Below are 15,988 nucleotides of genomic sequence, written 5' to 3' on the forward strand. Positions count from 1 at the left end.
GTTCGAGATTCCCTAATCATATGTTATACCAAACTTAACATTGTGCTCAAAAACTTTCAGATTTTGCATTATTATGGATTTTGAATTTTCATATTAGGAGTGCCCAGTTGGTACCACCAGTCCTTTATTGTGTAACAGTTTCTTTCTAACACATTTTCCATGTAGGGAGAAATAAATATATATATTATTTCTCCATCAAATATTCTGACAGATATATTTATTCCATGTTATTATTTTTAAATTATTTATAATTTAAACTATTTATGTTTGAAAAGAAACATTTCTTCCATAGTAATCTGAGCCAGTATAAAAGAAGTACTAGTAATATTCCTTGAATTCATAATTTCTCAGTTTGAAATCAAGTGTTCACTACAAAACAACTTAATATCTGATGTGGTACATTCCAATTTTTGTCATGGAATTTCATAGCAAGATAAAAAATATGTTCCTTGACACAAGTTAATCTAACATCTACCACACACACACACACACACACTTCACACTGCCTATTCTCAGTTCCTTCTCTTATGATTTCATTTTTCACACTACCGTAAAATAAAATCAATTAAATGGAGGAGGTTAACAACAAACAAAACACAAGGAAGTCATTGCTATTGTCAGCAAGTGGCTGTTGTATCTCAAGTAGACCACCAACCCTGTTGTGACTATCCATCTCTCACCTGTGCAAATTTTTCCAAGGCAGACACTTTGCCTTTTTTTTTTTTTTTTTTTTTTTTTTTTGGACAGGCAGAACACACACTGCGCCGATCCAAAGCCAGGAGCCAGGTGCTTCCTCCTGGTCTCCCATGGGGTGCAGGGCCCAAGGACCTGGGCCATCCTCCACTGCCCTCTCGGGCCACAGCAGAGAGCTGGACTGGAAGAGGAGCAACCAGGACAGAATCCGGTGCCCCAACTAGGACTAGAACCTGGTGTGACGGCGCCGCAGGATTAGCCTAGGGAGCTGCAGCACCGGCCGATACTTTGCTATTCTTACCGGCACTGTGTACCTTGAGTGTGGTTCAAGATCAGAACACAGTAAAACGGAAAAACTTAATAATGGCAAGCAGCAGAAGAAATATCCAAATATAATGACTAGTATTCCAGATATACCTAAATTGGCTTTGAAAGCTTGGACTTCAGAAAGTAAATATCTAAGAAAACTAACAGATACTAAAAGTCAATATGTTTTTACCCTTGAAATTGGAATTTTTTTCTCCATTGTTATAAGCAGTGTGGACTTTAATTATATATATATATATATATATATATAAATGCTTATAGGTAGAAATATTTAAAATGATACACAACAAAATATTAGCAAGTTGCATTTGGCGATGTGTTTAAGGTTGATTTGCATTCTAGACATTATATTTTCCTGGGCTTTAAGAAATTTTCAAGAATACATTTTAAAGATTAATGTGTTTTTATTTATTTGAAGGAGACAGAGAGATCTTCCGTCTGCTAGTTCACTCCCAAAACGCTTGCATCAGCTAGAACTGGATAGACTGAAGTGAGAAGGCAGGAACTAAATCCAGGTCTCCCATATGGGTGGCAGGGACCAGTACTTGAGCCATCACCTGCTGCCTCCCAGAGTGTGTATGAACACAGAGCTGAAGCCAGATGTGGAGCTGGGAATCCAACTTCGGCACTCTTTTATTCCAAGCAATGTCTTAATTGCTACGCCAATCACCTGCCCCCATGAGAATACTTTTTAAAAAAATTTATCTGAGAACTAGAGAGACCAACAAAGAGAAAGGGAGAGAGTGGGAGAGAAAGAACCCTATCATTTGCTAGTTTGCTCCCAAAATGCTGTCGCAACCAGGCCAAAACCACAAGCTGGGAATTTAATCCAGGTTTCCCAGGTGAGTGGCAGGAACCCAGTTACCACCATCACTGCCTTCAGAGTCTGTGTCAGCAGGAAACTGGAGTCAGCAGCCAGAGTTGTGTATTGGACACAGGTACTTGGATATAAGATGCAAGTATTCTGACTGACCTTTAACCTCTAGGCCAAACACTTGCACCTGAATATTTATTTTTGCAATCATAATAAAAAGGTAAATATCATTAAGAAATAAGTAGGACATGGGAAAACCTGAGTAACTCTGCTTCAAGTTCAGCCCTTTTTTTAACACAATCGTGGTTTCTTCCCTATCTAAAGGAAAAGCAGTACTAACTCAACTCACGGGACGATGCGTATTCCATGCCTATCTCTAGACTTTTTGAACCAACACACTCATGCTTCCCTGGAACACTAACTCCCATTTGTACACTATATATATTTGGACCCAGGTGCACATGCCAAAGTATAACAATAGAATCTAAAGTACCGTACATTTATCGGACATAACTGACATGTTAAATAATCAATCCCCAGGGCCAATGTTGTTGCATAGTGTGGAAAGCCTCCACCTGCCAAGCCAGCATCCCATATCAGAGCTAGTTCATGTCCCAGTTGTTCCACTTCCGATCTAGCTCCTTGCTAATGGCCTGGGAAAAGCAACAGAAGATGGCCCAAGTGATTGGGCCCCTGCCACCCGAGTAAGAGACCCAGATAAAATTCCTGGCTCCTGGCCTCACCCTGGCTGTTGCAACCATCTGGGGAGTGAACTGGTGGATGGAAGATTTCTCTCTCTCTCTCTCTCTCTTTCTATCTGTCTCTGTCTCTCTGTGACTCTTTAAAATAAATAAATATTTAAAAATATAAAAAATTCATAATTTGTGAGAGTATTCTACAGTCTAAAGGTCATTTCATTGAACTCTCAAGAGCTTCTATGCATAGAGGTAAAAACTGAGTGTGGGTCTGAAGGTGAAAGGACTCCTAGACTATTGTTTGAATATTAGTGTTGTCATTCAGCAAGACAGGGAACATGGGATGACTGGCTTCAGTCAAGAGTGTTGTGGTCCAGTTCATAATTTTGGGTTTATTCTCATTAAACTCGAGATGTTTCTGGAATTCAACAGAGGGAGCCTGGTAGACAGATGTATATATAGGAGCTGAGTCATGTAGCCTGGACATACCAATTTGTGCTTTGTCTGCAAATGAGGATAACTGACAGGATTAGCCGTCTGAAAAGAGGGCAGTGTTGAATACGGGAGCACCTTATATCCAACACAGAGAAATTCCAATGTGGAGTTGCAGGGTACTAGAACAAGTGTGTGACAGAGACAAAGCATCTCATGAAGAAGAGCCAGGGCGTCAGGGAGTGAATGATCAAATTCAAAGGCCACTGAAAGGTCAGATAAGATAAAAACAAATTCATTGGCTTCAACAAAGAGGTCGCTATTAACTACAGCGTAAGTTGAACAATTAAAAAAAAAGGTGGAGCTAGAAATCATATTGATGTGAGTAGGAGAGCAAGTGGGAGGTAATGAAGTGGAGTCATTGAAATAAACAACTCTTTCTAGTACTCTGGCTGTGAAAGGGGACAGGGCCTTTCTGAAGAAAGGGTAGTGATGAGCAATCCAGTAAAATAACCTTTTTAAAGTTTTTCTATCTTTTCTTTTGCAATGTGACTAGATTGTATATGAAAAAATATCCAATATTTTGAAAGGCAATGACTGAGTGCAATTTTGTAGAGTGGTAGGATCCACTTTTTACAACTGTTTTACAGCAATTTACAACTCTGTAGTAGCAAAGATTAACATGGAGATTTTTAACCAGTAGAGATAAAAGTAATTTCAATCCAGAGTAAGTAGATTACCAGTGTGAACCAGGTGTATGGATATGTTGGATTTTTATCAGTACTGTATCTAAACCAGAAATCTTATCCTAACCTTTCTTTGATGAACTGACAGTACACATAATGTTTCAAGTGCTCTTGGAACTGGTTTTAACATAGAATCAGCCTCTGCCTTTAGTAATTAGTTGGATAAAATTATTGTCATGCACTTATTTTATATTTGCTAAAGAATCATGATTTTTACCTTTTAAAAATTATACTCTAACATCAAACCATTTTTAAGGTTTATTTATTTGAAAGGCAGAGATAACAGAGAGAGAGAGAGAGAGAGAGAGATCATCCATCTGTTGGTCCACTCCAAAAAGGCTGCAACAGCCAGGCTGAAGCCAGAAGTCAGGAGCCTCCTCTGAGTCTCCCACATGAGGGGCAGGGGCGACGGACCTGTGCCATCCTCTGCTGCTTTCCCAAGTGCACCGGCAGGGAGCTGGTTCAGATGCAGAGCAGCTGGGACTCAAGGGCATCGGCATCAGTATGAGATGCCAGCACTGCAGACTGTGACTTAACCTTCTACACCACAGGGCTGCCCCTGTCAAACCAGTTTAAAATGCAAATTTGAGAAAGCAGATAAAGTGCAAACTTCAGGAAGTTGAAAAGGATATCCCTTCAGAAGTGTGTAGGCTGCAGAGCAACTTCAAAGATGGGAATAGAAGCAAGTCCAGCTGAGAAAATTCTGGGAAAGACATGAACTTCGCAGATGAAAATAACACTACATAAGATTTGAAGTTTGAAGCACACAGAAATTTGCATTGTGACTCTATTAGGAAATTCCAATCAACATTTATTTTAACTGAATAAAGTTTAAAAAAAATAGAGATTCACTCAGAGAGCAAAAGGCGAGATGGTAAGGGACCTCCTGGTGCATTTGTGAATGGGAGTTGAAATGTAGTAGATAGATTCAACTAGTGGGGGTCTTTCAATGTCCAAATCACTGTGTTGATTTCTAGGCGAAGTTCAACGAGCTTCCTGGGAGCCTTTCTCTAATTTTGAAGTCTGACTCCTTCTTCAAGGCTGCTCTGTCGGTACTAATATATGCCGTGCAGCCCAGGAGTGCAGTGGTCGCTATGGAAATGGAGCAGATGTGGTTAAAAGCAGCAGCCACAGCACACAATACCCCAACTCTCAAAATAAACTTGCTTACGTAATATGTAAAAATCTCCCAATCACTCCCTCAGGTTTCTTGGCCAAACAACTGATTTCCATCAAAAGGAAATATTCCATTAGCCAGGACAAAGGAAATATTCCATTAGCCAGGACAAGAAGCCCCATTCACAAACCTTTTGGTCACTCTTGCAATAACTCTCATTTTGAATGTCCACCAAAAAGGTCCTTTTATTGGCCCCTTTTGTGATTAAAAATAGCAATTAAGGGGATCAAATTGTTCACCGGAAATAAAAGGTGGATCAGCAGTTAGCTACCCATTCACCTGGCTTCCCACCCAGGATCTGATGGTTTTGAGAAAGGTTCATGCTAAGTCACTGCAGCACAGCTCATTTGAGCAAGAGATTTTGTTCAGCATTTCACACCTCCTGCTGTGGTCTTTGATAGTGTGAATTTGTTTGAGCCAGGGATCTGACTGTTGGCAAATTTTGCTTGGTGCAGAGTTTTTACAAACAGAAAGCAACATGGATGTTTTTGATACCAAGAAGAATGAAGAAGAAGGAGAAGAAGAGGAAGAAGAGGAAGAAGAAGAGGAAGAAGGGGAAGAAGAGGAAGAAGAAGAGGAAGAAGAGGAAGAAGAGGAAGAAGAAGAAGAAGAAGAAGAAGAAGAAGAAGAAGAAGAAGAAGAAGAGGAGGAGGAGGAGGAGGAAGAGGAGGAGGAAGAGGAGGAGGAAGAAGAGGAAGAAGAGGAAGAAGAGGAAGAAGAGGAAGAAGAAGAAGAAGAAGAAGAAGAAGAAGAAACAAGGAACAAAAGCACGTGGGGACTACTGTGCTATAGCCCAGCCAGGAAGACAGCTCATGATCAATCATGGCCAGTGGCACACACAGTTGTGGAAGCATCAGCAGATACCTCTGCCGGCTTTGGCACTGCTCGTGCTAGAAGACAGCCTCTTCCTGACTCTGAATTTCTATGTATTGCAAATAACTGGTTAGTGAAGAGATGTGGTTACAATGTCTGACTCATTCAAACAAACCAAAAAAAATAAAAATAAAAAAATAGAGGTTCCTGCTTTTTCTTTCTCTGTATAAAAGCCACACCCCTTACCATATTTTATCACTTGCTCTTATTATTTGTGATACATGTTAGAAGGCCACACTCTTAGATGTGCTACTACACAGTCCTAAGGCGAACACCCCTGGTGAACATCTTTGGCCACAGCCAAGACCACAGGCTCCTTCCCAGGCACCTACGGAGCGCTTGAGGGGAGGAAGAAGTGCATTTGGGCAGATGACTATTCCTCCCCAGGAGTGCAAAACCACAGGCAGGAAATAGAAAGGCCAAACATTTTTATTTGCTGCAGAGGAAATGGCTCATCATCAGTCCATCATCTCCTGCCAGGCAGGGTTCCAATCTCCATCCATTCCTAGGGCAAAGCAGAAAGGGGAGAGGGCACAGAGAAGAAAGGCTTCAGGAAATCACTGGAGTAGGGGACTCATTTCCAGTCAGGCCCCAAAGCCTCCTTGGTAACAAGAGCAGTAACCGACACCTGTGAACACTCTCTGAGCTAAGGACTGCCGCACAAGAATGACTTGAATCCTCACAATGCTTTTTATGCAGCAGGTATAATTAACTCCTTTTTACACATGAGGAAACTGAGGCTTGGCGAAAGCAACACAGCTGGCAGGTGTCAGAGCCCAAATTCAAATCCCAGGTCCATCTGACTCTAAAAGCTTGCACTTAACTGTTATGTTATTGTTCCCCAGAAAGTTCTCAGGCCTTCAGCCTCCTCTAGTCCAACCCTTTACCGCATGCACAGATCTGCTTGGTACCACACTCTCCACATGGTTGTCAAGGCTTTTGTAACCTCCAATTAGGGGAGCAGCACTGTAGAGCCAGGCATTAGTCAGACTGGATACCTGCACCATCCAAGTGGACGTGTTATTTACAGCTGGTTGCACCCAATAGACATTCAAAGCCACATTCTGAACAAGCCCCCTAGTCCAATGGTCTATTACATTATTAAAGAGAGAGAAGCTAAATTTTTGTATTAAAGCAAACAAATAAGCATCATTCACTTTTAAGGTAAAACATGAGGCCTTAAAATGTATGATACTGTCGGACATCTACATGCTGTAACACTAGAATCTGCAAATAACACTTCAGCCCCACTATAGTTTGAACTTCTTGTTTATAGCCCTTGTCTACACTCCTGCAGAACAGTAGTCTTTCTGCTTTCTACTTGTTGAGTTCTCTATTTGGTGGAGGATTGAATCTGTGAGTATAAAGTGAATTGAAAGCATGTTATCACAAAGATGAAAAGAGACAAAAAAGAAGGGAGGGAGGAGGAAGAGGGTAGCAGGAAGGGTGGGCCGGAAGTATCATCATATGCTTACAATTATATATATGAAATACATGAAGTCTGTTCTCTTTATATAAATAAGTTTAAAAATTTTAAAAAGAGACTTTGAACTTCCCAAACAGGGATTAAAGGAGCTCAAAAGGTGGAGATGTGGTCCGATGATGGTGGGCCAAGTGAGATGTTCCCATGTCACTGGGAGTACCCTTGGAATGAAAGTCTTGAGAGGAGGTTGGTCATAAAGCTTGGGCAGGGCCCAGCCTCTCTCTCTCTGCTTCGTGGCTCACAATATGACCCTTCCTCTACATGTACTGCACCAAAGCCCTTTTCCCTCTCATCTGATGGCTGAACTAGTAAGACCACACAATCTTGGACTGTGAATCTCCAAAACCATGAGCCAAAATAAACCCCCTTCCTTCATAAGGAGCTTGTCTTAGGTACTTGGTTGTAGTGAGGAAAAGCTGATTCATACAGCCTCCCCATCCACATTGCCACCACCACAGATGTTGTCTTATAAATAGTTCAAAGTAAAAGTCCAAGCAGAACTGGCTTAGTGAGTTATGTATAGTTTTCAGAATCTGAGTCCAATGTTCATACCCTATGACTACTACAATACTACTATCTGCCTCACCACGGGCAAGTTGCTTAGTCTCTCTAAGCTTCAGTTTCTTTATCCTTAAAATAAGAACGACACTTTCAACTTCTCACGGTTAATGAGAGGATTAAATGGAACAAACCCCAAGTGTCTAGCACATTTCCTGGCACATGAGAGTCAAGACAGTTTCCTGCCTGAAGTCCCTCATCCTTACTTTGTAGAGCTAGTAAAACCACCTCTCCTGGTATTACAAAGAGGCTCCATCTTGTTGTTGAAGCTTCTTGAACCTCTGCTTCCACTACCTTGACCAGACTCTGTTAATGAGGCTTGCCAGAGGAATGCGCATGTGAGCTTCAGGCCTGTCTGTTTCCTCCCTCCCCTAGTCCTGAGGAGTCTTCCTTTCTGCAGCTCTGGCCTCTCTGCCAGCTGTGATACTTGCCCACTGCCTGTGCGCTACAAGGCCCAGGTCGCTTTGCAAAGGGCATCTCGGGTACTGGGACAGGGACACAGAGAGACCTAAAGCTGCAGGAGAATTGGGATTTCCCCAGAAAGAAAACCCTCATCGTCATCATATCAATGGTAATTTGTAAATGGGTGCAAGTGGGGAGCAAAAGTAACTTCTGGACCTAAGAAATGCCACCCTGATTTGGGACCCTCTCACATTGTCCACTGTGGATTTTTAGAGGACTCTGTCTCTGAGAATAAGGGCATCTATTAGTCAATGACAGGGATGGGGAAAAGGGTTTTTCAAACAAGCACCCACACCTCACCAGCAGGTGCCTCTACCTCTACCAGAAATTGCATGCAGGTACTGTGAGCTCTCCTTTCGGTGACACAAGGAGCCAAGAACATAAAGGACTCAGATAGATGTCAAGCTATCTCACAGCTGATAACGCAGCTCTCAGAATCCCCAGGGGAACGGCTGGTTGGAGTGGGGTTACAGAGTTGGGGAGCTTTAAAAAAATACAGATTTCATTGTGACAATGTAATGTTGATGGAAGAAAGGGAAAGGCAGGCGTCCCTTGGGAGTCATTCAACAGCACTGCCACATGTGATACTTAGGGAAGCATTTCCTTTTTGCTCAGAAACAACCAGCTACCCAGGTGGTGCCTGGGTAAGGTTTCTCAGCCAGGGCCTTTCTGACCTGATGAGGAAGCCAGTAGCAATTTACATCTCTGTGTTTCTTACAATCACCACTTAGCTCCTGCACCTTGCTCTGACTCCCTCTTCTTTGTGCCTTTCCCTAGAGTAACAGTCAGAGCCCTTTGGAAAGAAGGGGCCCAGCCAGGCTGTCCTGTGGCCCCTCCGGGCTGCTGCAGACTCTGGATTCAGGAACTTTCCTCTGCTTCTGTGGGGGCCAGGGCAGGGAGAGAGAGCTCCGTGCCTGGGAGGGTCTGCCGAGGGGCTTGTCGGCCTCACTCAGGTTCTCAACTCTCAGCCACAGTCAGGGAAGGAAACTGGCTGCCCCGTGTCTTTCTCATTGGAAAGCAGACGTGAAGCAGAGAGCCATGGTGCCAACTCAGGAATTAGGAGTTAATCAAACCCACCTCTGTGACAAAGTTGGTGGCTCTTTCAGCCAGTTGCTGGCTTGAAAAGCTCGGATCCACAATGAAAATCCAACACCTTTGCTGCACACAGTTGGAGCTGATAATGTCTTTTAAAATTCTCTTCTCGTGTGGCTTTTTACTTCTTAGCACATTGAAAACCCAGTAGAATGAACTGTTTAAGAAAAGCTCTGTGAGAAGCAGGTCCGTTAACCCTGAGAACAAAGTACAGGGACCAAGGTCAGCCAAGGTTGTTACAGTTCACTTTGTGCTCCCAAAGTGTTTTTCTCGGAGTGCAGGGAGATGAGAGGACAGCCCCGAGAGAGGGACTGATGCCGTAGACATCCTATCTTCATTTCCTCCATGGAGGGTCAAGAGAGGAAGCAGGAAGCTGGAAGTGCTGGAGTCTACATCTGCACTTGGCACGGAAACCAACCTTAGACCTCAGAGCAAGAGTGCCATTTACCCTTCTAACGTCTGCCTAAGGGAAGCCAGCCGCTCACCTCCTAAAGTCAGTTCTTGTGTTCACAATCCCTGCCCGCTTCAGCCATCTCTTATTTGCACATCTGTTTCTTAAATTCGGCTCTAGAAAAGATGAGAGGCAAATAAAGATTTAAGAAGAGAAAATATTTGTATCATAAGTCATTGTGTCCTCCCAGATGGAAAGAAAATAAAGAAAAGTGTAGAAGTTCTATTTTTCAAATCAATTGAAAGAATGTCCCTGAGTGGCTTGAATGGCAAGAGATGGAAAATATTCCACTTTCAATGGGTACTTCCTCTGCTTCAAGCTGGCAAGAAATGCCTCAATAACAGGTTGTGCAGAACGCTACTTCAAAGACCTCAAGTTGGCACTTTGGATGCTATTGCCACAAACTGCATCCAAAAATGATTTAACTTCCCCCAGCCAGTGATGTGTGCAATTGGCACACACAGCACTAACCACACATGCACGCAATGTATGAATTCTCACATTCCTGACCTCTCATTCCAACTGGAGAATATTTTTCCAGAGCTAAAAAAGAAATGAATCAAGTGTGTAAAAGGATATGTGTGCAAATGCCAAATGAAAAAATGAGAATCAGATGCTTTTAAAGGCTGAACCTGCAGGGCTTTGCTGAGATGTTCTGCATCCTCATAGCCCTGGCACCGTGTCAACTCAGGGGTCCCAGGGTGTGGCTGGGGGAGGAGAGGAGTTGGTAGTTCTCTCGAGTAGTTATGAAATAGCTAGACCATCTGAAGGAACAGCATTTCCCATCAGTTCTTTGTACAGCATTTATGCAGTTCAAGATTTTTTTTCTGAATCATTGCTGCTATATTTTAGGCAAGTGGAGATTGTCGAAAAAGAAAGAAGAGACCTTTCCACCAAAATGAATCCCCTAGTAGTGTGACTGTGCCTAAAATTTAAAAAATAAACATTTTTTCAGCTGAGTGTATTAATAGACTCACAAAAAGATTTATCGGGAACATGGAGTGATGGGAAGGTAATATTTTACATTGCAGTTTTTGTTTTGATAAATCCCTGATGTGAATTCCTGTGACCTGAGTCAACTTCTCATCAGCAGAATTAACACGTTCTCTGCTGTTCATGTCATAGCACGATTTATTGATCATGATGTGGAGGAAATTCAGCCACCTTCTCTGGAAATTGTTACCAAGGGGACAAGTATGTTGACAGAGAAGATAACTGCCAGTCTTAGGCATATACTGTTGATAGGGACCTGGCAGGTGTTATATATGCTGGTGCTTAGGAGTTCCCACTTTGGATGAATTTTAAAAAATCTCTTATGGAACAAAACCTTGAATGGAGGGGCAAGCATTTGGCCTGGTGGTTGACATCCTGCATCCCACATAACAGTGCCTGGATTTTATACCCAGCTCTGGCATCTGCTAGAGCTTCCTGCTAATGTAGACCTTACAGGCAATGCTGATGGCTCCAATAAGGGGGTTCCTGACACCCAAGTAGGAGACCTGGATTGCACTTCGGGCTCCTAGCTTTGGCCTGGCCTGCTCCTGATCATTATAGGTATGTGGGGAGTCAACCAATGGACAGGAATGGGTTCTCTGCTTTCCTTTCCTCCCAATAAAGAAAAACGTTAAGAGAAACAAGCAAGCCTGGATGAAGCATAATTTATGAATTTTCTGTGCATCAAGTGTTTTTTGTACTTTTCTCTAAATTTTGATTTGAGTGCTAAAGATTGAACTAGGGACATGTCTAAGGCAAGGGAGCTACTGCTGTTTGAATGGTGCATTGTGATTGTTCAAAGGAAAGACAGATTTGAAAACTATCATAAAATAGAAAATATAGTAAGTAGCTAGAACACATTAGCCATAGAGACACACGGCAATCCCCACTTTCTCTAAGGAATGGCCATGTTGCTAGATAGGAAGGCTCACTCCTCCTATGATCAGTGTGTCAGCAATCTCTACTTGGCTGGGATTAATTAAAACAGAAATCATAACTAAATACGGAAACAGGGAATTGAAATCAACTATGGCCACACAAAAAGACTCTCTCTCACCTTTCCTGGTGTCCCCATAATCTCAATACCAAGTATTGACCAGGCTATTTCAGGTCATTAAAATACCCTTCAGGTGTGATTTCTAAGAGAACTATTGGGACTGCAATACATCATCCTTTTAAGTTAATTCGAATTGCTGTTGGAGTTGCTTTTATCCATGTTTTTTTCTGGTGAATACTGAGTCCAAAAGAGGAAATATTATCCTTCCTGCCCTCCTAATAGTTCCTGTTTCTTTCCATTTGGCCTTAACAGGGTGTAGCCTTCACTCAGGTTTAACCCTAGAAATGGTATCAGACAACTGAGAAGAAATATCAGTCATCAACACTGGGCCAAACTGAAAATCAAATCAAATGTCTTAATTTGGCTTAGAAAAAAAAGGAAATACTAACAGTCAAATGATCTGAGCAATGCATAGGTTAGGTAATGACGAACTTTTTTCCATTTAGCTCCAGCTTCATGAAATTACAAGTCCATTCTAATTTGGAGAAACACTTTCTGGCCCTGGTTTGACAGGTGAGAAGCTAAATGATTTGCTCAAGGAGTTGTGAAAGCAGAACTTGTCTCACACATCGATGCATATCTTACTACCTCACTATCTTTCTGGCTGCTCTTTTCTGAAATCTGCCCTAAGTTTTCTCTGACATGATCCCTCCTACACTATGGGGAATTTGCATTGTTTGAGTGGGGGATGGGATGGCAAGATAAACAAACATATAGTTCTGTAGAATTTGGGTACTGATATATAGAATGTGTACACATTGTTTTCAAGTGCTTTACAAATGCTATTTTATGTAGGTATTATAATCAAGTCTTCCTTTGCAAGATACCATCAAATGCAAAATACATAATGCATTATGTAACTTTTTAGGAAGAAAAGTTAACTCTACATTATATTCATATATCAAGTTTAAAATGCATTCCACTGTAAGAAATGTGAACATACAAGCATCATATGTTAAAATAAGGAAAATAAGGAATTATCTTTGCTACTAACATGATGCATTCTTTTCAAGATGGTTCATTTTCTAAGTAAATAATGTATAATCCTCCCTGTAACCAACATTAATTGATCTCTAAAAAACTTTATTTTTTAAGATTTATTTGTGTATTGGAAAGTCAGAGTTAGAGAGAGAGAGAGAGAAATAGAAACAAAGAGAGAGAGAATCTTCCATCCTCTGATTCACTTCCCAGATGTCCACAATGGCTAGGGCTGGGCCAGGTGGAAGTCAGGAGCCAGGAACTTCATCTTGGTGCCCCACATGGGTGCAGGGGCCCAAACATTTGGGCCATCTTCCACTCTTTTTCCCGGGCCATTATTAGGGAGCTGTATCAGCAGTGGAGCAGCTGGGACACGAACTGGTGCCCATATGCAATGCTGGCATTGCAGGTAGTGGATTTACCTGCCACACCATAATGCTGGCCCTGGAAATCTTTTAAAGAGTAGGTGAAATAATAGGAATGAAAAATATGTTGTCCATATAGATATACAACATTCCCACTTTCTCTAAACACTGGTAGTGTTGATGACTATGAATCCATGTTCCTTCCATGCTGTTTGTGTCCATATTGTCAGCTTCACTGAGATGTCTTGGTATTCCGTGCTCCTCAGAAAGGCTACATTTCCTGCCTCTGAAAGTGTGGAAGGAAATTTTGGTTGAGGAACGTTCAACAACAGTGGGAGAAAGATATTTCCTTCCAACCCGCAAGTCTCATTGTTTAGTTAAAATTCAGATACTAAAAATGCTGCACTTGACGTGCTGATCAATAGTCACATCCATAATAGTATTGACTGGTGTCCTTGTTGTGGGGTGGGATGGGTGTCCCCAACTGTATTTATTCTAGATTCTTGCCTGCGTGTGTGAAAAGAATTCAAAGCAGAGAATAGAGTGCAAGAAAGAGAGCAGTGTGTATTTAAAGACATCAGTTGAAATAGTACACATTCAGAAGTGTGAATGCAGGGAATCTCACGAGACAGAATCCTGCCCACCCCAGTTTGACCACCCTCTGTCAGGTGAATATACAAATGCAGTGGAGGCTGGGCGGGATTCAGTGTGTGTGATGATCCTTGGGAAGGCTTCATGGTGTCGCCACGTGGAATTCAGCACACGCGTGTTCATGATGAGTCCTCTGCGTGATGGAGGAGGCTCAGACGCGTCCTATAGCGTGGGTGCACAGACTGCACAGAAGGGTGGCATTTTTAGTGGTGTGGCTCAGCTCAGCTGCGGTGGAGACACAGAGACTGCTGGAAGCCTCCAGCTCCTGTGCTAACAAGCTCCCCACTGAGCCCTTATCACCCTGACTCATGCGAATCAATCAGAAATGCAGGAGTCAATGGCCCCGTGGAACTGGAGTGAGAGAGGACAGCTGGAGGCAATTAAATCGCTTTCTCCTGATCCATTATTTTCAGTTAAATCATTTTACATAACCAACAGGTTTTTCTGCTTGGTGACACCCAAGGGTTTGCCTAAAGTTAACTGAAGCCATTATCAGCAACCATTGATCAGTTCTGAGATGGGTGTTTTAACCTTGAAAATACCTGGATTTTACTCGTGTAAACTGTCTGTGGTCTTTGCATAAGCACATGCAAACCTAACAAATAGAACAAAAAATGAATTGTAAAACATACATCTGGAAAGAGTGATAGAGAACAAACAAGTAGCTGAACTGTTGGAGCAGTCTGGAGATGAACTTGGGGAAGAACTTGGTGTGCCCGTCCCCTGAAAGGCTGCTGCAAGCTGAAATCTGAAAAGCACATGCACTCCCCACCAGTCTCCGGGGGCTGGAGCCAACTCATAGGACACGTTCTCCACCCTCCATTGAGATGGCAACTCTGACCTCAGCATTACAAACCTAGGTCCCTGCCTTAATATTGGTCCCGTTTCCTGCCAGCAAATGCAAGGGGCCTTGGCTTCAACTTCGGAGCTTACTGGCATGGTGAAAGCATTCAGATTCTGCCGCTGCTGAGAAAGATCGGGGTGGAGCGGACAGGGAGTGCAATGAGAGGCGAAGCAGGAAGACAGTTTGCACAATCCTGCTGCATATTTGATCTGTAACTCTATGCCAGGGGCCCTCACACCCCAGCAGGCGCTGAAAAGGTGTTCTCATTGCCTAATGCAGGAGGCCTTGCCATTGTCCTCAGCCTCTTTATCTGAAAACTCCCAGGTGCAAACCAGGGCCCTGTCAGGTAGCAAGAGTGTCTCGTGGAACAGCGGAAGGCGCTATGGAAATGAAGGCAACTTGGGCCTGACAGCTAAAATTACAGGGAGCAGAAACGAAAGTCATTTTGACTGTTATTGTGTCTTTGCCATTGCTGAGTGTAGCCAAGCATGTGGACAGCTTGAATTCTCATAGCCAGAAAAGAGAAAGGAGGGAAAACGTGATCTTTCAGCATAAACCTGATCTTCTCATAACAGAAAAAAGGCTCCTTTTTTCAAATTTTTAGCATTACCTGTTCAAGAAAGATCTTTGAAGGTTAGATTGGAGATTTTTGTTAAAAGTTATGCTAAGCTGCACTGAATTGTTCCAAATGATTGAGAGCTTTGGGCTTAAAAAGTCTCTAGAACGGTCAGGTTTTACCAAAGCTTCAGGGCAGAAGAGTAATTGAATGGCCCGAATGTCGAATGCACTGGGAATTTGGGACGGTTTTCCTCAGCTTCCCCGGGCCTGTGTTTGTGATGTTTTCTCCTGGCTGGTCCCACACAGTGGCTCGTATAGTGGAAAGCAGAGTATGATGTGTGAAGAGTGCTGAGATCTTTCTTGATTTCTGTCACAACATGAGGTAGTTGGTGACATTTTCTGAGCTTCCATTCCAGCAGAAGTGAACTGAGGCATCTGGATTTACTCCCTTGTAAGCTTCTCTGCCTGGACTCTTTTCTCCCCCAACTTCTCCCCTTGGTTGTCTCATTACTGACTTCTTCATCCTCTGGAGAGACCCTTGGGTTGACTTTTTCCTCTTTTCCCCCAGGAACGGGATCCAAATCCCTCGCTTGTCTTTTTGTTATGGGCCTAAATGTATCTTAATCTTTATCCCAGGCTGTTGCCCTCACAGAGATCAGAATTCAAAGCAGGGGCATAAATACAGTGCACAAATGAGAAAAGGATTTATTTAAAAGAGAGTGAATAGACATCCATGCAT

Source organism: Oryctolagus cuniculus, chromosome 14 (assembly GCF_964237555.1).
Source record: "Oryctolagus cuniculus chromosome 14, mOryCun1.1, whole genome shotgun sequence".
In the NCBI taxonomy this organism is placed as follows: Eukaryota; Metazoa; Chordata; class Mammalia; order Lagomorpha; family Leporidae; genus Oryctolagus; species Oryctolagus cuniculus.